We start from the raw sequence: 24,498 nt of genomic DNA, 5'->3' as shown, positions 1-24,498 counted from the left end.
GGCATTACCTGCCACTGTAAAGCCCCCGCCCAGAGGGTTTTATTGCTATTAACATTGTGGTATGTTTACCGGGATGCTGATTATTTTTTTTTGTTTAAGCTGAGAAACAACACAGTTGCCTTTTCTCAATTTAAAAAAACAATACAAGCCAAGATCGCCACCATGAATTAGTGAGAAAAGGAAATACACGTAGGTCCTTCTCCCTTTCCCGGTTGGCCATTGCTTGAACCAAGGTGCGTCGGGAACCCCGAGTATTCCCAGCACCAGATTGGGGGAGCACTTAACAAAATTCTCACCGGGGAAGATGGCGGCCTCTCGCTTCAGAGGAGGCTTGTAGCACTGGCTCTACCTTGAGGTAAAGTCTCTGTTTAGGAGCCTCCTGATTGGTTGGAGGCCACCACACACCCTTTGCCAGCAGCTAATATCCGTAATAGACTCTAATGGACCTTGTGCATTTAACTTAAAGGGCTTCAGGACACTTATGGAACCTCTTGATGTGTCCATCTTGCTCCTCCACTCTGTCATGCTTGATCTTTAAGTTATAGGGAAGTGGACTGCCTTTTCCAATTGCATCACCTAATACTCTGTCACTGATTCACTTCTCATTCATGTTACAGTCACTGCTATGCCATCTACTCACGGATATAAAAGGTTGATATTTAGGTCACCAACGTCCGCTTTGGTTATTGGGGCATCCCTTGTTTCTCTTCTCTTCTGTAGCACTTTACCTGGGCCAGGACAGGCTCAGAACCTCTCACCTCTCCAGCACCTGCCATTTGATCTGGTTCTGCTGTCACTCTCCTGCCATCATGTGCCAGCATTAGTATTCTCTTCTGCTTTTTCTTTGGGTTGCCAATCAATTGTGCTGTGCGGCAATCAAGGTTTAACCACTCACCAGTTGTTTAACATTATTATTATGAATTGTGTTAGCCAGGGGAGTGTGAGTTGGTGGAGAACATGCCCATCTCACTTTGCTGCATCTTGTGAGCCCCTCTGCTGCCATTTTACATTCCAGTGTTCAACCCTCTACACTACTAATGGAAACAATGTGTTCATGATGTGTGTACGCTTTCATTCATCATGGCATGCCACAATGTGCTCAGCGTCATCTTGGTGAGAATTGATCCTCACTTTCTCAACTGGTGTGGACATTTTCTTCCCCTCCTTTCTCCCATGTGATCTTTTAACATTACTGCTGTAAACTAGGATATATGTTGAGCTTGTTTGAGTAGAACCCTAAATGATTTGGATTTATTTGTTTGTTAAAGTACATACACTATTGATATGTGGCCCACAGCAATGGTTACATATTTCTCTGCCTTCTAATACAATTTAGCACAGCTGTAGTGAATTATAGTCAATCTTTGACCGCCTGTTTTCAATGACTCAGTTAGATGGACAAATGTGTCACTGCAGAAACTTTGAAATCGTCAGAAGCTTCGGACAACAAATTTACATCAGGAGGTAACATCATTATGCCTAATGAAAACATTTGCAAACACAGCTGAGACACACAAGTGTTGGCTACTGTGGCAATGAGCAAAACCTTTAATGAGGCGTTAATGACAGAACATTTGACAGGAGCAGCTGCACCTCTTTGTTGAGCTATGGGAATCCTCTCCCTGGTTGGCCAGCGATAATTCTGAACTTCTGATTGGCTTTGGTTGGTCAGGGATGATTCTGAACTTCTGATTGGCTTCATCAGTGTATTTAACAGTGAAAGAGGAACTGAGGGAAGACTGTTTAGAGGGCACATGTCTATTTCTCTATTGAATCTGTGTACATTTCTATGTGTACTTGCCTTCTGCCTCTATTCCAGCCATTGTATCCGATATTATATAGCAGACCTGTGAACTCCTGCCACCTTGAACAACACTGCATCTCCTCTGCTGAAGCTGCCTGCCAAGCCGTGCAAGAATTTAACTATTTTTAAAGTCATAAAGTTCCCAAGCATTTCTGCCATTCTGCACCAAGAGTCTGGTCTTGCACTCTCTCCTTCAAATATTTGGATTCTTTTCTCAGAGGTAGGTCACGTAAGTGTTTCAATAGGAAGTCATGTTGAAAACTAAAAGTGAGGTTCATTTGGTCTGTGATGGGAAGAGGGGCAGAAGGTGGTAAGGATGACAGGCACATTACTTTGGGGGAAGTCTGATACCAGTAAACCACCACATGGGTAACAGCCATATGGAATAGGGTTAGGATCCCAAGACCCAGAGAGTGCTATATGTGGTGAATTGGCATATTGCAACAAATCTCACATGTGGAACCTTTCTAAAGCCCCACTACAGGACATTTTGGATGCTCGATTTTGAATTCTACGTGTTTTCTGGAGACTTCCTGTTTCATAGGTCCTGCTCCCATGCTTTTTCTCGCTAGCAACAAGGTGCAGTTTTTAATGTATGCTAATTGGGTGTGCATCTTTTCTAGTACTTTAACATTAAGTGGAACCACTAGAGCCAACACATTAATTAGTTATATAGAGGAGAAAACACATGTAGGGTGGGATGTGGACACATGTGGGTATTTGTTGAGTTATTTGATGGTTGTGTAATTTAGGACACTGGTGCAGTTTACTGCATGAATTCTAATGCTTTGCTGTAAGGTGTGATATGGCTGAAAGAACGTCCCTTTCACTCTCAGCAGTGTGCTTATCCTCAGCCACTGTTGACTCAGTCTGCACCATCTTAAGTCATGAAAGTTTGTGTAATTTGACTAGACAATGTGAATACAGATGTTTCATCCACCCAGTACCTCAGACAATCACTCACTCTCAAGCTTGCTAACAGCCCTGTATCCTCTAGATTACACTGAATGGCCTGTGCCTCACAGTAACCATGTGCACTACATAATAATGACGATATGATTTATTCTGGATTGTGTACAGTTCTCGGCACTGCAACAATGGTTGTTGTTGTTAACCGATTTGATGGTGCTCAGTTTCCCGCCCTCACAGGCATGTAGGGCTTTCCACCATTTCAGGATATGATATTTTTGAAGTAAGTGGTTGATATGTTAAGCTTTTGTATTGAACATAATGTATTCTGTTACTGTGATTTAGATTTTATATAAACTTTACACATATAAAAAATGACATACATGTCTATTTACGATATTATTAATATATACTAAACGAATAATAATAATAATAATAATAATAATAATAATAATAATAATAAAATAAGATTCAATTCAAATTAAAATTAAAATTAGAATAAAATAAATCCCATATCTTATCATAGTACTCACTACATGCAATCAATAATAATACTTTCTTGGAGGTCCCTTAATACTTCTTATAGTAACAATACTCAACTTTTAAAGGCCATTGTCAATTCATTATGCTCCTCCGCCATCATATAAGAACTCCCAATATAGTTTCAATCTTCAACCAAACATTAAATATTGCAATAAGTAATTTGATGTTCTTAGTATTAATACACTGTAGCCAGAAGACCATTTCTCCGATTGCCTCCAAGTTATGGACATAGTTCCCATAGTAGATCTCATAGGTCCTTCACATGTTCGGACCCTCTGTCAGCAGATGTTTAGCTGTCTCTGGTGTGTCCCTGTTTTTATAGATTCGGCAACATCGTTCTTGGATGGCTATTTTAGTAACAACACCTGTTACTTTCAATACTGGTAACTGGGCCAGTCTCATAAGTAGAATAAACCGTCTGAGCCTTATGCACAGAGGATGAGATAAGACTGAGATCTCTTAAACATATATAATACATATTTCATAAAGTGATATGTTTTCAGCTTGCTAAAATTGTTATAATGTTCAAGCCAATCCCATAATTCTATATGTTTGGCTAATGAGTGTTGCATTGTGATCAATTCATCCCCCCTCCTGGGGGTCCAGCATACATCAGTACAGAGTTTCTCCATGTTTTCCTTCAATCTACAATACACATATGCTTTAGAGGTTTCCTGGTGTATGGCGATTGCACATAATAAGATTCACTTTGCACAGCCTTGTGTGGTAACTTAAAAAGACATAGGTCAGCATTGCAAAAACGTTCCAGCGGTGGAAGTGCAATTAGTAAAAGGGCAAAATTGTACTAGTGCAAAACCTATGTAAGATAATTTTACATGAAATGTAAATTGCATGCAGGTGTCGGGGGGAAATTCTGCCGGGGTCGGCCGGGCCGTCCGTAGACCTCCGGGCAGGGAGGCCCCAACTCCTCCCGTATATCCCAAAAGAGATAGAGTATGAGACACACGCAAGAAGCAAGGTGACTGCTGTTTATTAGACAAAACGGCAGGGATGGGTCAAGGAGCGTACGCGTCCATCCTGACACACACACAATCGTGGGGCTCGCAGGCCCTTTTTACCTTAGTATGACGCGCTACTTGCGTCATCTTACAAAGTTTAGCAAAAAACCTATTTCCACTCTGGATTGGTTACTTGAGTGGTAGGGTTAGTATAGCATACATATAGAGAACGGTGTTAGTGGTTGAGGGTTAGTCAGGTGATATACTTGGGCTGTCCCTTCAATTTGATACATGAAAATTGTTACATGAAGACCTCTGAGGATTGGTCAATGTTAATGGCGTCAGTGATAAGAGCCCCATGTTCTGATTGGTCCACTCGCGAGCCTCCCAGTCTGGGACTATTGCTGTTCCCAGCTCGCGGTGCACCTGTAATTTGCAACAATGTTTTACTATGGGTAGGTGTAAACAATGTGAGGATTTATTCATATGTTGGGAGGTTGACTACTCCCACTGCTGCAGATGTCCAATGAGTCTTTTAATTGTATCTGCCTGTGTCTTGAAACGTGGGATTCAGGCGTCTCCTTCCTCCTGGGCTTGGCATCCTGTCAGGTTTGGCTTTGTCACGTGAGGTGGGACCGTGTTTGAGGCAGAATTCAGCACAATTAATATTGTTTTTCCCACTGTGTGCCTGGTTTATCTTGCAGGTGCGACCTTGGCGTCGGCTTGCAGCGTGCGAGATTGCAACATCGTGCCCTTGGCTGTGTGCTTTCGCCGGGCTCATTCTGCAGGGTCAGCAACCAAGCTCTTGCTCATTCAAGGTTCATGGAAGCTTTTGCTTGCGGCCTACTTGGGCCCGGTGCATAGGTGGAACCGTTTGATGCAGAGCGCTTTAGGTTACGGTATCATATTGCTCTATCCTCAGTATCGTGACTCCGTTATATTCTTCATTATGGTACATGGTTCTTAGAAGAAGCGTGAGCAAGCCTTTTTAGATAAGTTCATTTTGCGTCTTGCGTTTCTGCATTTTGAGAGCCTATGTGGAAAATAATAAAGATGAACGTCCGTGGGTATGTCTGTCGCCTACGTCATAGCACTGAGTATGTTCTTCGTGGGGATTGGTGTGGAAGTGTCCGGTGTGCATGTGTGCACAGGTGTGCTGACCGTTGGCTAGGTCGTCATGGCATCTCTAATGACGTGTAGGTTTAGTCGAGTTGATCCATGCCGCAGGTGTCGGCATGGACAGGGCGGGCTGCTGGGCAGGTAGGTGGGCACATCCGTATGTTCCTGTACCAGGGTATTTGGTTGTCAGGTAGATAGGCAAACTCCTCTCGTGGCGGGTGTCTAAGCCGTGATCCTCTAGGCCAAGCGCGAGAGGGGAAGGGCGGGAGTCTGTTTTTCTATTCTCCCACTTCACAGGGGTGTACAAACATTACCACTTGCCTGCTGTGGTGTCCCCTGCAAGCAAGCTTAAACCACTATGTGGTGTGGCGAATGGGCTGTAGTATATTTAGGCTTTCTGCTTTCCTAGGCTCAATAAGTTAATGTGCACCGTAACTTTACTCCACCTCTACCAGATTCTGCACCTTCACCAGATTCTGCACCAACAAACTCTGTCCGTGCTGTCCAAATTACATCCATTCACCCCCATTTTGGCTCCACAACATTATGAGGCTGTTTTTAAGGTTGCAGGAATTAGAAGGCTATTTCTTCCTCTCTATTAATTCAAGCTGGTCATCTTCTTTGTTATGCTAGTTGAAAGGGTGTTTCCAGATCTCTGCTGCCCAAGAGTTGGAGATGGTAGTGTGTTCTACAGTTTAGTGCATTCGAGGTACTTGTTACTGCCAATTGTCTACTTTCAGTTAAGTCAGAAAACAATCTTTTAGAGGAAGCAATCGGAACATAAGCTGTCTGCCAACTGGACAAAAGCAGAAGGTTGGAACAATTGGGTTTCAGTGCTAATATTGGGTTTCTCTCTCAGTTGCCAGCTGTCACTCTATGAGAAGCACATAAAGTGGTCTGTAGCTCAGGGCAACAGGCTTGTCTTGGAAGCAAGACAATGCAGAGGAACACAGGTTTGGATCCTGGGCCTGCACTTAGAAACTGGTTCTCCAGTATAAATCGCATTATAGTAAATGTATTATTGTAATTATTATATTAGTGCAACATAACTAAATTTCTATATTCAGTGTTGCCAAATGGTAAATCTTACATATGGAATATATGCAAGTGGTACAGGCACATCTTATACAAATAACTCAACCTTCTTCTCATGGGTACAGCTCTGGTATCAGAACGAGCAAAATGGAAATAAGGCAAGTTACCACCAGCTGCATCTGATCCACTTCCAATCATTTGGGCTTCAACGCCATTAAAATAAGGCAAAATTACAAGTGTTGTTTGAAAACTCTGTCGCCAGTATAATCAACACTTGTGTATAGGTGATTTATAATATACCCTATAAATAAATAATAAATACCGTTGGAGATGGTTCTTCCTTTGGCGGTAGAGTTAATGGATAAGGGTGACCCGGAACATTCATGTGTCGGAAGCATGAGCATTCCTCATAGCAGTACAATGAAGTCAGCTTTTATAACAAATGAAGTGGTACATAATGTGTACATCATTGATGTATGTGCAACTGTCCAAAATACCCAACACTCCAAATTAAGCAATGGATCGGGCCTTGCAGCACAATATTACCAGGTGTGGTATAGGCTATGGGTCTTGCCAGCTTGCGTTTCTGGTTATTTAAAATGTGTGTTAACACCGTAGTGTTGGTTGGACTGTTCATTACATATGAACATTTTGAGATGTGAGGGTAGAGATATAGATGTCCTGCTGCTGTTTTAAGTACTGTTTCACAGGAAAAGTCCTACTTTGTATTTAAAATATAATTAAAGATTACTTATAAGCATCACAGTTATGCATTGTGTGATATACTTTGCAGTTGGCTCTCCTGGTAGCACTGAGCGTGCAGCAGAATGCCATCAAAGACACATGAAAACCGAGCAGAGATGGCATTAGCCTGCTTAAACACTGAGCAGCTTCTGTAAATATGGCTGAATGGATATCTTTACGGGACACCTTTACAGCTGTGATACACTGTGTACTTTTGGCACACAGTTTTTTGTTCTCACCCTTCTGTGGTCAGGGTATGCTTTCACAGGTTTCTTGATGCACTTGCCATTTAGATGTACTCTTTGCCATTTTTACTTCTCTATAATCAATTTCATGCTTGCACCTTTTGGGTGTCCACAGATGTCTGAAATGTGGGGCCGGGGTGGGAAATTAGTACATGCTTCTGAACATCATTTTTTAATGCCACCTGTGGGAACTCTGGTCTTGACTTAAGTATAGACATGCGTTTAATATTGCAAAATGAGGTGTCATGTTTAACCTTTGCTTTGCTGAAGGGAGAACTCTGCTTTTTTGCAATGGTTTAAATATACACGCTGTGAATGTGATTATGAAAGTGATTGCTTAACACAGTGTATCTGCGCATTGATTAGAAAGCACTCCAAATGTAATGTAAAGTGGCACCAATAAAACCAATTAGGTGTGGGCTGTTTTGCAAATTAAAGAGCATTTTGGGAAGCTAATAATGGGACCAAATAGCTTTATATCTGTCATATGTCTGTGAAAGCTTAATGACTGAATCACTAAATACCTACAGCATGCTGAATTTGCTTTTGCTACACATTCAAAAGTCACCCTAACTATAAAGCTTTTGTAAATATCAAGCATATATAAGTTTGGTCAGGACCAACTTTAGCTGTCAGAGTGGAATGACTGCTAAGCGCTGAAAATCACTTTTAGTGTGCTGGATCAGCCAGACCCGTAGAAACAAAATAGACTTAAATTTACAGAATGATATGATTGGTTATTTATAACGCGCTTAATATCCAGATGTTTCTAAGCACAGACCCGGAGAATGAACCTGTGTTTTTCTGTGTCATCTTGCTTCCAAGGCGAACACGTTGCGCCTGAGGTATCCTCTCAAATGACAACAAATACATTGAAAATAAACTGCAATAAAATGCAAAAGTTAGGAAAGCTTGTTTTTACTCTTTCGTTTTAACCTTTGTCTCCTGAAAAAGTAAACACAGCCTCCATATATGATTTGCAGGTACACTGATGGATTGGATGGCTACAGAATCCTTCTGGAAACAGGAGGATTGCAGAGGAATCCATTAGATTTACACCTTTATGAAAATTCCGAGAAGGCTTAAAGAATAGGGCTCCCCAAAACAAATGAGAGGAGCATGGTCGTCTGCTCCATGACCCTGCTCTGCTTTGGGTCAGCAAGAGAATGGGGAATTGTGGGAAATGGAGGTATGAATGCATTACGCCTGGCATTCACGTCTCCTTTTCCCAATCCTCCCCATTTAAAGTGAAAGTGTTATTATTCCAATTCAATTTTACACAAGGGCAATAGTTGCATCAGTCATAGTCCTTGGCCCAGGTGCAAACATGCATTGAAATATGTTTTTCCACTAGGACAGTTTGTGCCGTAGTGCTAATTGCATGTGCAGACTTTCAGTAACACCACAGATGACTGCAGGCAAAAGACAAGTGTGTGTGTCACTCACTGTGAATAATGGACTTTCAGGAAGTGTTAATGACATGCCCCAGAGCAATATTGGTTATAGCAGCAATAATGCATGGGCATATCACAGCTTGCTCCTGCACCCTGTATCATGCACATCTGGGGCCAGTGCAGCTCGTATAACAAAAAGAAGACTGTCAGTTCTTTATACATGTCTGCTCATCATTCTGGTACTAACAGCCTGTTGTGACAGCACAGATGTAAAATAACCCCAACTTTACACAAGGATAAGTCATAACGATGCCAGCAGCTTGAGGCCTCGTGCCGCTGTTTGGTCACTGAACACTCCAGTCGCTTGAAATGTCCTTATAATACGTTTTGCCCTATACTACATGGAAGTTGGGGTGTGGAAAGTTGTTTACAGCTGTTTGCTGACTGATTGAGACCCAGTGCTCATTTATTTCTGGGTTAAGTGGCTTTCGGGACATAAATGGCAAGACAGAAAAAAGAACATACAATGAAGATGGAATTACAGAAAGATCCGAGCTAGGAACAATAAGGAGGGAAAGTGCAGGAAAGTGCAAAACATCAAGGTGGGGGGTTTGGTGGGAGGGAGTGAAAGACACATGGGATGTTATGGTGGGAACGGTGATACCCATCTATGATTATCAACACAATGTATAAAAGCGATAATGCATGCAGTCTCAGACCCCCATGGTCCTATATTAGCCCAAAGTCCATTTTCCCGCCCCTCCATGTGGTCGGTGTATGCCTAGTTTCTTTTAATGCTTTTGAAATCTTCAGTAGCGATACCCTGTCCCACATATAAAAAGTGAGTTGTGCTGTTGCATTATGGTTGTAATATGGAAATAGCCTGTTTGAAATTAAGCATCACAAGTGATTAGTAACATTGCATTTCACTCTCACAGCTCTACCAGCCACAACCAGCAAAATATAGACTGAGTGTGAGTCTTTACTCAGGGACAGAGCTGTTTAGTTTCCCAGGAGAAGCTAATGACGTTTGCTTTTGTGTAACAATGGGATCTTCTTTTGTAAAACATTAAGGTATGACCATAAATGCTCACCTCAGAAAAATTACAACCCACTAGGGAAAAAAGACCAAGAGATAACACGTTTTTAAGGATAACACATTGTAATTGCACAAACAATCGGTAGGCCAATAAAGTATTCTGCTGCTCAAGAATGGTCTGCCGAAAACTAGTACAAGCAAAAGATTATAAGGAAATACTTTGTCACTAATGACATCACATATACATTAAAAACCCACGTGTCAGGTTGGTGAGACCGTATACATGGGTGGCCCGCTCCTTAGAGGATACAAGGCTGCTATTGGTCCCAGCCTGTCCATCCATCTTCCATCACGTGGGGTCAGCTGGGCTCAGCATCTCCAGTGTACGAAGGTCAAGTTCGCATTAACTTATTATGTAACACAATGCTCCTCTATCATTATGGCATGCACCTGGGAAACTCGGGGATTGGCACAGGTGAAGGCTTGATATCATGCTGACCCACACTTTCTTTACTCAGTCCATATTGCACTCTCCTCACCTAAGGTTTCCACCCTCGCTTTTGGGCTATAATTTATTCCACCTTGTATCTCGTATTTCTTTTTTTGTTTACTTGTGTTTAATCAGTAAGATTTTTACAAGATCTGGAAAAGGTTTTGAAGAAAAGCAGAAGGAGACAGAAGAAGAAAGAGATGGAAAATCAACAGAAGCACGAGATCAGAAACTAATCCAAATCAGATCAAGTCATCGGATCAGGACATAACTTTTGGGATTTCACAAAAGTCAAGAAGAGGAAGAAGGATCCTGGGCCAAGGTTTGGCAGAGTTTTGTCTTATTCAAAGCGATTTCCAGAAGCTTTGCCGTCACTAAGATCCATCTTGTTTGCTCGCCTGAAATAAGGCGATTCCACCATGTGTCTTCTTTGCGGAGAGTAGAACATGCAAACGGTTGCAACAGGTAAGCAGCTCTTTCCTGCCTCATTGGCGGACACCCCATCAAGAGGTGCCTTAAGTTTTCAGATTGGTTTGGGTCCTTGCACAGACTAGGATGCTGGTCGACCTGATGGCCAAGATGTCCTGTGGTAGCAGTAGGTTTAGACGTGCTCTCATAAAGGTTTTTCTCAACGATTTGATGGAAAATGTGATGCAGTACGCCTGAGGCACTTCAGTTTGTTGGCTGTCATAGGAAGATGCTTAGACGTTTATTGGATACTGCTTTCTTGTTTGTTAGAATCCAATCCTGGTTTTCCATTTTTGATTTCACTCTTTGCAGATTGGAAATCACGTCATCTTTGGTGCAGGCTATATCCTTCAGTTTGTTTTTTTTGTGCTGCAACCCACATGTTTAGCAGGTTGCAGTGACTGCTTTTAGCTTCTTCTGCGATCAACTGGTATATAGGTAAGCTGTCGGACATCAAGATTTTCCTGAACAGCTGCATGGTGTTCTGCTCAACTGTTGCAGCTAGATAAAGTAGGCCCAGTTCTCGCCTAATTGCTGCAATCGCAGTGGATTTTGGTAGACCAAGGACTGATTTCCATAGGAAGCCTTCCAGTTTTGCCCATAATTCCGGTGGTATGGTTGGTGTGGCGTCCCTTCCGTATACCAAAGAGGGAACCACTTTGGCCTTGTAAAATTTTGTTGCTGGGAGTAGTGATAATCATCTGTATTTTTTATCAATTGCTCTGGTTCGGGATGTTGTTTCTTATTTTATCCCAAAGGGCCAGTTGCATGTTAGCCTTTTTCCCGAAGCTATCAATCAGTACTCCCAAGTATTTGAAGAGTGAAACGACTTCTATTTTGATGTTGTGCAGCACCCAGAATAGCTTCTCGTTTTGTTTCTTGGGATGTTTTTCCAGAATCATTATTTTAGTCTTTGACTTGTTGATTCGAGGTTGTTTTCCTCTATGTATTCCACATGGTTGTTTAACTGGCGCTGAAAGCAGATCTGTGTTTGGTCCAGTAAAATCAGATCGTCGGCATATAGAATGCGAGAGACAGCACCTTTGCCTACCTTAGGGGGCAAAGATCTGATCTTGACTTCTGTGTCTTTAAAGTCACCTAGGAAGGCAATGAAGAGAGCTGGTGCCAAAGGACAGCCTTGCTTAACTCCACATACAGAAGGGATTTATTCTGACAATAGGCATTGATGACTTAGGTGCACGCGTAAGCTGGTGTTCGTGTGGTGTGCAATCACCGGCTCTAAAATTGAAAGAGGGCAGTTCCATGCTTTAAGTTTTGACAATAGTCTTTGTCCACTTTGTCGAAAGCCAGCGACAGATCGACGAAGGATAGAAAAACTTGTGAGGCACCTGTCATTATATTTCCTTTTATTATACTCAAAATTAGGATGTTGACCATCGTGCTTGCATTTTTCTGAAAGCCCGTTTATAACGGGTCCATGCTGGGTGAGGCTTTAGCCCATTTCTAGATACGTACTAAAAGTAAGGTGGCAAAGAACTTTCCAATGATGTCTAGGAGGGCAATTGGACGATAGTTAGAAGGATCTTCTCTGTTGCCCTTTTTGAAAATCGGAACAAACACTTCAATGGTCCAGAAGTCCAGTGCTAGCATTACTTTCCCACATAGGCAAAAGATCTTGTTGGTAAACGTTGCCCACTCTTCCGGGTACCGCTTTAGGTCAATGTTGGTAAGGCCATTGGGCCCGGGGGCTCTCAAAGATTTAAGTTTGAGTATCACTCTTTTGATGTCGTCTGCATCTGTTAAGTCGACCCATATAAATTCTGATTTAGGGTCTTGTGGTAGAGGCCGGATTGTTGGAAGTTCGAACAGGGACGAAAAGTGACTAACCCAACTAGCTTCAGATACTGAATTGTAAGATGCGCGTCAGTCTGGCGATCTGTTTTTTTGATAAGTGCCCAGAAATCTTGCGACTTCTTCCTGCTTGAAGTCCTCAACATTTCCTCCAAGTCATTCTGGTAGGGGGTAATCCTGTGATGTTTAAGCCAGGCTTTGTATCTATTGGACTCTTCACAGAAAGCGGTCCAGGACTCCTCAGTGATTAGTGTTATTGTTCTTCTTCCTCAGTTTTCTCAGAGTTCTTCTTTTCAGTACCATGATCTTGTTATATGCATGTCCATTACTAGACCTTACTTTCTTTACTCCAGTCCGATCCACTTTGTCAGTAGGAGGGGCAGGTAGTTTGATCTATATGTTGCTTTTTGTATGGAGTCCCCAGACATTGGGGTTTTGTAGTTCTCCGTTATGTCTACTATGTCCACTGCTGTAAGTGTTTGTTGATTATTCACTTCAATACTTGGTTTGTAAGATTTTTTCTGTGGACAGCTGGTAGACCAGTTCATTGGTAGCATATAATGGTCACTTTCTTTGGTTTTATTACTGCGAACGTCGCTATGTACGGAAGGAGAGCGTGGGTGACAAAAATGTAATCAAGTGTTGCTTTCAAGTTGTCATGTTCCCACGTGGGTAGAAAGGGCTGAGTGCCTTGTAGTGAGGCTGTGCAATGGAAGTTCCGTGAATTTATCAACTTCAGCCACGCCCAGCCTCTTTCCTCAGCCGAAGACCTTGGGAGATGTTTGTTGGAATTTGTATTAGGATCCGCACATTTGGCCTTCAGGTCACCACAGACGATTATGTGGGTAGTCGCGTGCTCAGCATACATTTAATCTATGGCATCTGCAACAGATATACACAATGTTGTTGTTTCAATTGTTCTCTTCGGGTTCCAATACACGTTGAGAATTGCTAAATGCGTGGTAATCCACGAGTTGGAACCTAGCTCGATATGGTACCATGATGTTAGGACTGCCAATAGTCCATAAGACTCTCAGTTTTTCTGTGACAGCAGGAGAATTCTCGATGGAGAAACAATCAAGGGAGGGCTTCTCCATCAGCCAGGTTTCTTGGAGGCACAAGATGTCATAGGCTTCCAATGCCTGGCTTTCCGGGTTGGTCAAATGGCTGTGGCCTCTGGTGTTTCACAAACCCATGTTTAAGGTTTTCTTTCTCAGGGTGTCACCATCCAGTTGCTGCCGGTCTAGCGCTGGTTTGTCCTCGGGTGGTCCTTGCTATCTCCCTGACTTGTTGTATAGGGCTGTTTGGAACCACTTACACGGACTCCTCAGTGACATTTCGCCTGCAGGGTCTTGTGTTGGTTATTTTGGAAGTGGTTTCTTGGAGTGAGATGAGGTGGTGCTTTTTAATGTTGGAGGAGAATTGGTCCGGGGCGAGTTCAGCTGGGAACTTGTGGATTTTTTGCGGTCGACGTTCCTATCCACCTTATGTTTCTCACTTCTCGTGTTTTCGTTCCGGAGATGTAGATCTCGCTCGGAGTAGTAGGACCTGTCCGACTGCAACCGGTTTGGTCTATGTCAGTTTCTTTCAGGGGGGCTGAGTCTTATTTTCCCTCTCTTATCTTTGTAGAGATCTTTAGTGCACAATATGGATCAAGACATTTTTGTCGCCCTGTCACAGTCTCTGTTAGACTTCTTGATCTCCGAAGATGATCCTTGTAATTCTGTCAGATGGAAACCCATGTGTTCGAGATCACTGTAAACTTCTGATGGCATGTCCTGTATTGCTGAAGCTCTTATATGTAAATATGCTTTAGCTTTCTGGTCTCTGTGGTAAGGCTCAATAAGTGAAAAATCCTCTGTTTTTAGGGATCAGAGCTTATGGACCTTGCTGAGTATTTTGAGAACTGATTTTCTATTTAGAACCATGTATTTGTCTTTGCTTGATGACTGTTCAAGTTAAAAGATACCACTTACTCTCTTTTGTAAATCGACAGTGTTTGACTTTGCCTGAGGTTGGTGACTGTCAGGTGGGGCTTCTTGTACGTGCTGTTTCGGGTTTCGAGGAAGGTCCGATTTACTGGACGCTTCTCCTCTTGAACTAGTTTTGGAGACAATTTGGGACTCGTTCTTTTTTTGCGCTGCATATGTAAGTTTGAAGGACGAAAGTTTAGAACTGGTGGAGCTCCTCAGAGCTGGATGTATCTTGTATTAAAAAGTGTGTCATTATGAAATAAGGTGGAATAGTTATGTTCTTTTAGATCTTTCATGACCACTGGGTGTATAGTCATTGTTCTGGGGTCATCTACAATTGCGGAATTCATGGGTTTTGAACTTGGGCAGTCGTGGGTATTCATAACTCCTGGTGGACTGGGTGGGGGTTGGATGTTGGCTTTTGGCTTGGTTGTAATAAACGTGCCTTGGAGGTGCCTGGTGCTGTCACGCGGTCTTGCTGGGCACATTCCTTCTAGGGAAAACACGTATTACCAACAGTTATGGAACAAAGGAACGTTTCTATGGGATCTAGCATCATGGTTCTCTATATCACTTAGGCCTGTTCAGTTTTCTTAATTGGGTCTGTGTTTACTGGGCAGCCATGCAGGGCCGAACATTTTGTACCATAACTACAAAAATGGTGCTTAATTATGTATGCACGCTAAGTCTACGCATCTGTAATATTGTTTTTGTGCAGATTTCTTATCACACACCCCTCCCCGTTGTACATCACAAGTGTAGTCATGGGATTCACCTTACTCTAAAGTGCCTATGGGGGTGGGGTAGGTTTATTTTCCTTCCCAACAAACACACAGACAGATGTACCAGAGGGGGGTGGATACATGGCAGAAAACATCCATATGGGAGGTGAATAGTGCAGAACGAATGGTACAGGCTGAACCTAGGTAAGGAAGGCAGTTTTCCATATTTTTTATATGCTAGGATCATGTGACAGATGGATGCAGTGCAGAGACTAAGCTGTGGGTAGAGACAGTCACAGGCAGGGGTCCTGGCTGAACTCATTATCTAAGGACGGTAAAATGAGAACAACATTAACTGGCCATTTTGCATGAAACGGTTTAGTGCTGCAAGGTCACTAGTATGGCACTCTGTTAGAGCTGGTTCCGCTTGGATTCTATTTTGGGTGTGCCGTGTGCATCATTGCATCTTGTTGAGGTCAATCGAATTTTAAATGGAGAAATGTGATGAAATGCCAGGACCTCAGAAAAGGCAGAAGAACTTCCCTGTCATATTTCAGAAGCGCTCTGTGCATCCATTCATAAGCAAGTTCATTGGAAAAGAGTTAGAGTACATTGGCTGGGGACAGGGAGAGGGGTGACTATTAGGGGCTGGTGTAGGTAAAAAGCTACGACAACTGAAACAAAGGTGTTTCATTGTCAGCTGCACCTGTCCCAGCTTCTCATCCCTCAAAGGGTAATCAACATTATTACAAAAGAATGTAACATTGAAAGGTAATGATATCATGACATACAAGTACCTCTGAAAATCTAGTAGTAATGAGCAAAGTTATATAAATGTCAGGTGTGTAGGAACAATTCTTCTTAATCAGTGCTATTAGAAATGCTAAACTTGAGAGATTTTAGGCCAGTTTAGTATCTCTGAGCGGTCATTATTTCTAGCCAAGCCCATGGTGAAGACATGATCCTAAATAGTTGCGTGGGGTCAAAACATAGGTTGAGCCCTCTGGCAGCAAACACCCACAAATTTGTACTCATCATCACATCAGACATTGAAACTCGCCACTCTCTCTTTCGCCACAAACTCTTGCCACCCATGTTGCAGGACCTGCGACAAGACGTCACCAAAATATTGGTTGGACTTTACAAGACCCAGTGGCTTTACATTACGTGCATGACATTGATTTTGGGTCCATAACATGTCACCAGGGTAGCATTCTTTTTTATCATCCTCAGAAGAAAGACCTTTTGGTCCACTTTGGTACATTTTGATAGCAAACTACAATTGCAATAATTCATCACAACCACTGCTTTTGCTTCTCATATTAACCTAATCAACGTTCAGAAACGGTGTCCTTTTCTTACTAACCATTGCACAAAACTCTAATCTCCACCCTTGTGTTCAGCACACTTGACTCCCACTCAGGTGTACTCCTTTACCTTCCTCTCTACTCGTCCCTACCTCTAAAAAAAAGTCCTCAACTTTGCTAATCACACTGTCTACGACTTATCCACATCCTTCCCCACTTCTACCTTTCAACAACATGCCAGTTGGCTCTCCATGTACAACCACTTCCTTTTCAATTGCCTTCTCCCAATCTTGTGAATACCTGCTTTCTTGCACCTTTGTTTACTCGCCATCTTCTCGTTTCCTCTGATCCTCTTCTGCACTTACCTTCACTGTCCCATGTGTTTGCACTGACTAGCGCTGTGTGGGGAATTGTGATGGTTGGAGCCATGTGGGGAAGCGTTTGTCTAGGGAGGGTTCCTGGTGCTGTGTTCCTGCATGGTTTACACATGATTGGTCAGTGGTTGATGATTAGGAAGTTAACATTGATTGTTATCATGTGTGGGATGTGTACAGAGTGAAGTGGGCAAGGTACTGGGCTGTCAGAGAATTTAATTATTAGATGTCGTCTAGGCGTAAATTGTTCTGCAGCATCATCCCCCATTAATAACCTAGGATGCAATGCCTGGCAATTGATTATTATACATGGGCTGATCATATATGTATAGCTGAAGTGGGTAGTGTTAAACAGGACAATGTCATCATATCAGCTCTGAACAAGGAGTAGGACTCATTCAGCCATCCAAAGTCAGGTGTGCCTGACTCAGATTTTCATCCTCCTGAAGGGGATACCATGAGCAGCAATGAGGTGGGTACTATTAAAAAGGGTGCTTTCACCACAACCTTGTAAATATAATACACTGGCAGAGCTGCCTGGGACATGGGCATGGGTGCGGGCTCAACCTTTCATCCTTCGGAGCACAGATGAGTAGCATTGTGTGGGATGGGATTTAAATGAGCATAAAAGTTGGACTATGTGCAATGTCCGTCGTGTGCGCATGATAGTGCATTAAAACGGATTGTACTAGATTGTGGAGATCACGTGGCCGGTGCCTCTGAAGGACAAGGAGTACATCCAAAGGCAGCTACATATATGTGTGTTTCGTAATGGATCATGAGAAATTACATGAGAGTCTTGTATTACTGTGGAAAGGTGAGTCATGCATTAAATGCTATCTTCAGACCCATGTGGTGCATACTGTGAGTACCATTTACTGTGTTACTAGTAGCACATTTTATTTAAACAACTAAATGGCAAGTTCGTTTTTTGGGTCTTCCCCTTATTGTTTTTAAAGACATGGAATTAACAGATAGTTAAAAGTCCATGCATTTGTTCTGTTGTGTATGTTATACAAGGACGATAACACCACTCTCATTCCTTCACCGTGTGCATTTCACTTATTATGTTATGTTATGCTAATGTGATTTATACTGTGCAAAACTGCAATTCTCTTGGACTCCAGGTGCACTAGTGGATCTGAAAATAAAGAGGGGGAGGGAAGATGTGTTAATGTGAGGAGAGGGATAGCACAACTGAGCTTTTGATGTTCTGTTGGTAAATTCAGTTTGGGAAAAACAGTCATTGTGTGTTGGTTTGGAGTCTTAAGTGGTACAGCGTGTTCATGGGTATTCTGGTGTGTGACTCTATGTGTTCTCTTGTGTGGCTGTGGCACGAGGTAGACATGTGAGCATGTTCTCAATTGAGCACATGCTGGAGGAGTTGTGGATATTGCTGTGTGATTCAGGAGTGGTTGTTGTGGAAGTCAAGTGCGGGTCTTGTGTTTGATAATAGGGAGTTTGCAGGAGTATGAAGAGTTGTACTACGGCTAATGGTAGGAGGTGGTAGACTGCCTACAATGAAATTGCATCATTAGTTTGTTTTAGATTGTAATGACTTGAGCAGTCGTGATATTCTGTTTTCTTTCTCTGGGTCTGTCCAGTTTTGTTCATATGATCCAGGAGGCCAAAGGCAATCTCATAGTTCATGGTGTATCTTTTTTTGTGCTGTGGTTGTGTATTTCTCTTAGACTGTTTTCTGGCTTTTACGTTGTCAAATTAGAGAGCCAGGTTTTCAGTGATTTCCTCACAGTTAGATGCTATTCTATTGTGTATATTTCCTTGGGAATTGAGTTCCTGAGTTTTGTAGAGTTGTATGAGAAGGCTGATGCATGACATATCATTTTCGAATACTGTTTTGGTTCAAGTCATATGTCATTTCTGTATAGCAGATTTTGTTTTGGTCCATAGATGGTCATTTGTTCTTGTAGAAATTCTGCTCCCAGCCATTGATTGCCCTGTGGGTTATGCAGAGTGATTGAAGTGAATACCTGTTTTGTCTCGTAGCCACTGTATGGATCTTAGTGCTGGTGGGATATGCCCCTCTTACTGAGTCTGACGAGTATTCTTGCTGCCATGGTTTAATGTGTGTAGTTGTAGAGCTCCTCAGCATGGTTCCTGTTGCCAGCGAGTGGTTAATCAGGTTGTGGAACTATTCTGCAGGTGTCTCCTTACTGAGGATGATCTTGTGAATGTCTGGTGGGCAGGGGTCTACTGGCATTTTTCCTTCACTATTTTAGCTAAATCTTCTATCCAGATTTGTGTGAAGTCTTTAGTCTTGTGGTTGCTTCTGAGGTTTGGGTGCTGGCAATGTTGTTGCTTGTGTATTTGGGAATAGTGTTGATGACTTGTTGGACATATATGACTTTTTTAAAAGTGGTTTGCAAGGTCATTGCATAGTTTCTCTGAGGGAGTGGGTTCTCATTGATGCTTATGAAGAGCTCTTTCTGGGGGTTCTTTGCTTAAATTATAGACACAACATAGTGTCATTTTACTTTCAGGATTTCTGCTTTATAGAGCAGTATCTGGTGTGCAATTTTGTACTGTTGGTTGTAATCTTTGCTCCATGCCTGTTTAAATTTCCTAGTTGCTTTCCTCAGGGCTCTGAGGTTGGGTGATAAAAATCTGGCAGCCATTTTCCTTTTGATGGTGTGAAAGCCATCTTTGGTGCAATGGCATCAAGCACTTCTGTGATCCATTTTTGGGGTGTCTCGGTTCTTTTTTCTTTCGAAAGTGTGTCCATTAGTGTTTCTGGTACTTTTGCCGATTCAAGTCTGGTGTTGAACTCAATAATGTTAAGGGATTTCAAGTTTCTTTTCTGAAATGGAGTGCTGTTTACAGGGGCAGCCTGTGTTTGGGTTGGAGCATGGATCACAAAGGGTATCATAAGGTGGTCACTCCAGAGAATGTGTAATGAGGTTGCAGTTGGAAATATGTTACTTTTGCAGAATATTGCATCAATAGTGTGCTCAGCTCAGTGGGTAGCTCCATTCAGTAATTGTTGTACAAGCATTGTTGCCAGTTAAGTGACTTGACACAGTTGGTAGTCTCTTCGTCAAACCAAATATTGAAGTCTCCGAATATGATTCACTGGTTGTGTTTTACAGCTATATTGGTTATGGCATCTGCAAATGCTTCTGTGAAAGACAAACCTTATGTGGGTGGTCTGTAGACAAGAAGGAATACAATATGTGTTTGCTGGTCCAGAGCTAGGTGGAAGAAGAGTGATTCTCAGTGTGTGATATTTAATGGTGGAGGTGTTGTGATTTTTAGGTGGTTTGTGTATGCAGCTGCAGGGACACCTCCTTTTCTCCTGCTCTATGCGCTTGCATGAGTTTGACATTGTTCGGGAGGGATTTCTGTGCACATACCTTGACGTCTTCCCTTATCCAGGTTATGTTAGGAATAGGATATAATTTCCATCTTTGCTGAGGAGGTTGTGAACCTCTGCTCTGTGATGTGACATTGATCTGGCATTGACCAGGATGCAGTGAATCAGTCCCCATATCCAGGCCCACACACAAACTGGCTCCTTGACGCAAAGCAGCAGCCCTCCATAGGAAAGGGTTTCCCATATATAGTAATTCTGGACCTGAGAGGGCAGAAAGAAAGCCAAAGAACAATAGGGCCAAAGGCCAGTCAAAAGACTTGTGGCACAGCCATTTTAGGGTGCTAGCCACCTTTAGTAGCCCTTTACGTTAAATGCAAAAGCACACAAGTAAAATGTGTAAAACATGGTAGAAAAATATCTGCTGCAACCAGCCCATCCTAGACACATTGGGCTTCATTACACGGACGGCGGTGGACCAACGTGCTATTAGCACCTTGGTCCATGCCGGTAAAATACTGGCACCGCCTTGGAGGAAAGGGGAATTACCGCCCTATTCCAAGGTTGGTTGGGCGGTAATTCCCCCCTCCCCCATTGCCCTTCCCCATTCCCATTTTTGCCCCATAGGGCATAATGGGAATGGGGAAGGTGCTAAGTACGGCACCGCAAATTGCGGTACCGTAATTAGCTCCCTGGTCCCTTTTGCGGGTTGGTTTTTAACGCCTGCAAAAAGCAGGCGTTAAAGTTTCCAACCCGCAAAGGGACCTCGTAGTCAGACGGTAAGGGTTAACGGTCACCGGTACCATTAACGGTGACCGTTAACCTTTACCGCCGTCCGTGTAATGAGGCCCATTGTAAATGCAACAAAACGTCATTACAGAAAAAGTGTGATTCCACTTCTGAAACTGTTTTTACAGTAGCATTTTCTGTTACATAAGCTGGCAGTGCAGGTTTTTCAGTGGACCCACCCTCTTCCTGCTTTTCCCCCTCCTTGTGCTTAGCAGAAGCACTTGTCCTTATGAGGCACTCTATGCGAAACCTATAGATCAGCAGCAAAGGCCATCTTCTTGGGATCTAACTCCTTGGATCGGCCAGCTGAACTAGAAGCAAAAATATGCTCCAGGATAAAAAGATCTGTCATGTCCTCCAAAGTGGTTTCTTTCTGACCTTAAATCCAGCCACTCAAGTTCTTCAGATAACAATATACATGGGTGACCCAAGCCGTATTCTCTTTTTGTGTTGTTTCAATACCTCTTTATATTTTGGACAATTGTATTCCCAGTATGAGCGGCACTTCATTTTAGGTTAATGTGTGAAAATGTAACACAACAAGATATTCACTAAGTGACACGTGGGGCTCATTCTGAGCTCCCTGATATCCTGCTGGTAATTCCAGCGGGACAACCGGATACTACTGTTTTGTCTTCCCCACCCGATATCCAGGTTTTACTGGGATGTTACGGGCAGCAGAAACGCTGGTAACTCCCCATTTTATGGAGTCTTATGGGATGGGGTAGCCTGAATCACCGGCACTGTTAGTACCAGTGCCAGTGATTCAGGCATGTATCTGCCAGTGGGGTTCGAGATACCTGTAGGTCAGGTCCTTACAGTAGTTCACAGTAGTAACTAACAGACTTGGAGTTGGACGGTCTGGAAAGGTGTCGGCACCTTATTTCTGGACAAGCCAACTCGTAATGAGGGTGATAGTCTCTCAGTACTGATAGTCTTCTGGACTGGTCAGTTTCCCCGTGAGAATGAGCAGAAGACTTTACTTTCCTCCAAAAAGTCAGTACAGGAGTCAAAACAAATAAAAACACTCAAAGCATCTCCTCCACTGTATTAATGCAAATGCTGCAGAGCCCTACACGTAACCTGCAAGTCATAAATACGATACTGGCAAGAGCAAAATACCATGCACCCTTCTAAAAGTGTACCTTGCCCCTCTGTACATTAATCACTGCTCGACTGATAGTCCTTCTCTCCTGCCAGTCTTTCAGCCAGTTACCTGTAAGTTATAACCAACTCTGCAGGATACCCTTAGAACAGTGAGACCTGCTGATGGATTTGTTGTCACAATTTCCACCACCAAACAGAAGTCCTTTCTACAATGTTTTCTCTGTGTGCTATACAATATGTACAACTATATTAATATAGGATTAAGTATTATGCCTGAGGTATGGTCCCATAGAACATAGGGACCGGCCGCTTGTATTTCGGCAAGCATGGGCATCAGTAGCAAAGGGTAGAAAGCACAGGTGCAAGGGTGAATGCAAGAAGGGTTGCGAGGGCGAGAGGATTAGAGAAAGATGGTATAAAGCGCTTTATAAACTTAATAAATACAAATACAAAATAGCCATCTGTCATTGATGCAGAAGCCCTGGCTTTCAAGCAAAATAAAATGATGCAGGTAATTGCATCCCAGGTAGAGGTGTCTGATAAATAGATGCCCCTTTCAGTAAGCTCCATGTCAAAAGCATAGTTTTACCTGTGACCTGATGCATTAGTCTCCTGGTCTGCCTCTCCTACTCTCCTGTTGCAAGGAGCAGGTTCAGAGGTTACAGGTGCCCTGTTTGGCTACTGCTGTGACTGCCTAGGTTTACATCCCTGTTCCACGTTCAATGTAATAATGCTAAACTCACCACCTGGTTACAAGGTAATCTAAACACATAAGCCATAATCCTGTTGGTGGAGATGTCATATAATTATTGAGAGCCACATCTGATTGGTATCCTCAGCATGTCAATGCTGTCAGCCCAGGACAACTGTGGAAGGGTTTTGCATATTCAAGTTAGACAGCCTGTCTCTGCTCAGTTAGCATAACATTACGCTGAAACACTTTACTTCTCTTTTGATCCTTTGTGATCCTTTGTGAGGTCGCATAACTCTTCTCTCCATCAGGAGATTCCTCTAAGGGCATATCCTAAACAAAAGGACCAGCCTCAGACTATGGTTTTGCAAACCAAAGGGCCTTTGATGTTGTGAACATCAGTGCAAAAACATCAGAAACTATTGTTACAGGAAGTGAGATGAGGCTTAGTTACTTGATGGTATCATGGAAACCAACATTACAAGAAATAGTCGTGAGTAAACCAAAAAGCAAAGACAATTTGTGATCTGCAATATTTATTTTATTTATTTATTTATTCTAATTTTTAAAGCGCATAATCAGCCCGTGGCGCTGTTACAAAATAAAGCATTTGGCTGGTTACAGAAAGGAAGGTTGAGAAGACTACAAGGCATTTTGTTTTACAGTGTAAGCATACAGGGCATATTGTTTTGCAAGGCATTATATTTTACAGTAGCATTTTCTGTTACATAAGCTGGCAGTACAGACATCAGAGCGTTTAAGGTACAGTTCATGTTAGAGGGGGAGAGCTTAGGTTAAGTAAAAAACGTGGTTTTGAGGGATTTACGAAAGGAGAACAAGGAGGGTTCAGCTCTGAGAGAGTTGGGGAGGTCATTCCAGAGCTTGGGACCTATGTGTGGGAAGCCAATGCCTCCAGCTTTAGCTCTTCTTATGATGGAAACTTGGAGTTGGTTGTCATTTTGGCTTCTTTTCGGACAGAGAGAAGATTTCCTAATTATGGTTTCAGACAAATATGAAGGAGCAGTGTGATTGATATATTTGTGAGTGAGGGTGAGTATTTTGAAATTGATTCTTTCCTTGACTGGGAGCCAGTGAGCATGTCTACGGGCCTGTGATACATGGGGATGTGCAGAGCAGCACGGAGTGCATCGTTTTTCACTATTTGGAGCGTATTTAGATTTTTGGAGGATGTGCCGGCTAAGAGGGCGTTGCAATAGTCTAGTCTGGCTTCTATGGTGGCTCTAGCGATGGAGAGGCAGTTGGGCGTGGTGAGGTAGGGTTTTATGGCATGGATGAGTTTGGTGGTCAGTGCGGATGGAGAGGAGATGGCACTGACTTGTCTTGACATGGAGAGTGTAGCATCAAGGTAGACTCCTAGGGTCTTAACGGCAGAGTAGACCGGTATGTTGATGTTGTCAATGGTCCTGTGTGAGTAGCCTTGGCTGAGCTTGGATAGAATTTCGCTGGGTGCTAGGATGATGATCTCTGTTTTGTCGCTGTTAAGGCAAAGACCATTGATAGCCATCCAAGTTTGGATCGTGGAGTAGATGTTAAGGAGAGCTTCTGTGTCTTTGGCATAGTCTAAGTGAGTGGGAGGAGGACTTGTGTGTCATCGGCATAGTTGGTGTAGGCTATGCCAAGAGCGT

The sequence above is a fragment of the Ambystoma mexicanum genome, chromosome 3p, assembly GCF_040938575.1.
Source record: "Ambystoma mexicanum isolate Mex_15411 chromosome 3p, UKY_AmexF1_1, whole genome shotgun sequence".
Taxonomy (NCBI): Eukaryota; Metazoa; Chordata; class Amphibia; order Caudata; family Ambystomatidae; genus Ambystoma; species Ambystoma mexicanum.
The sequence above is the reverse complement of the archived record's forward strand: the minus strand, read 5'-3'. Positions refer to the sequence as shown.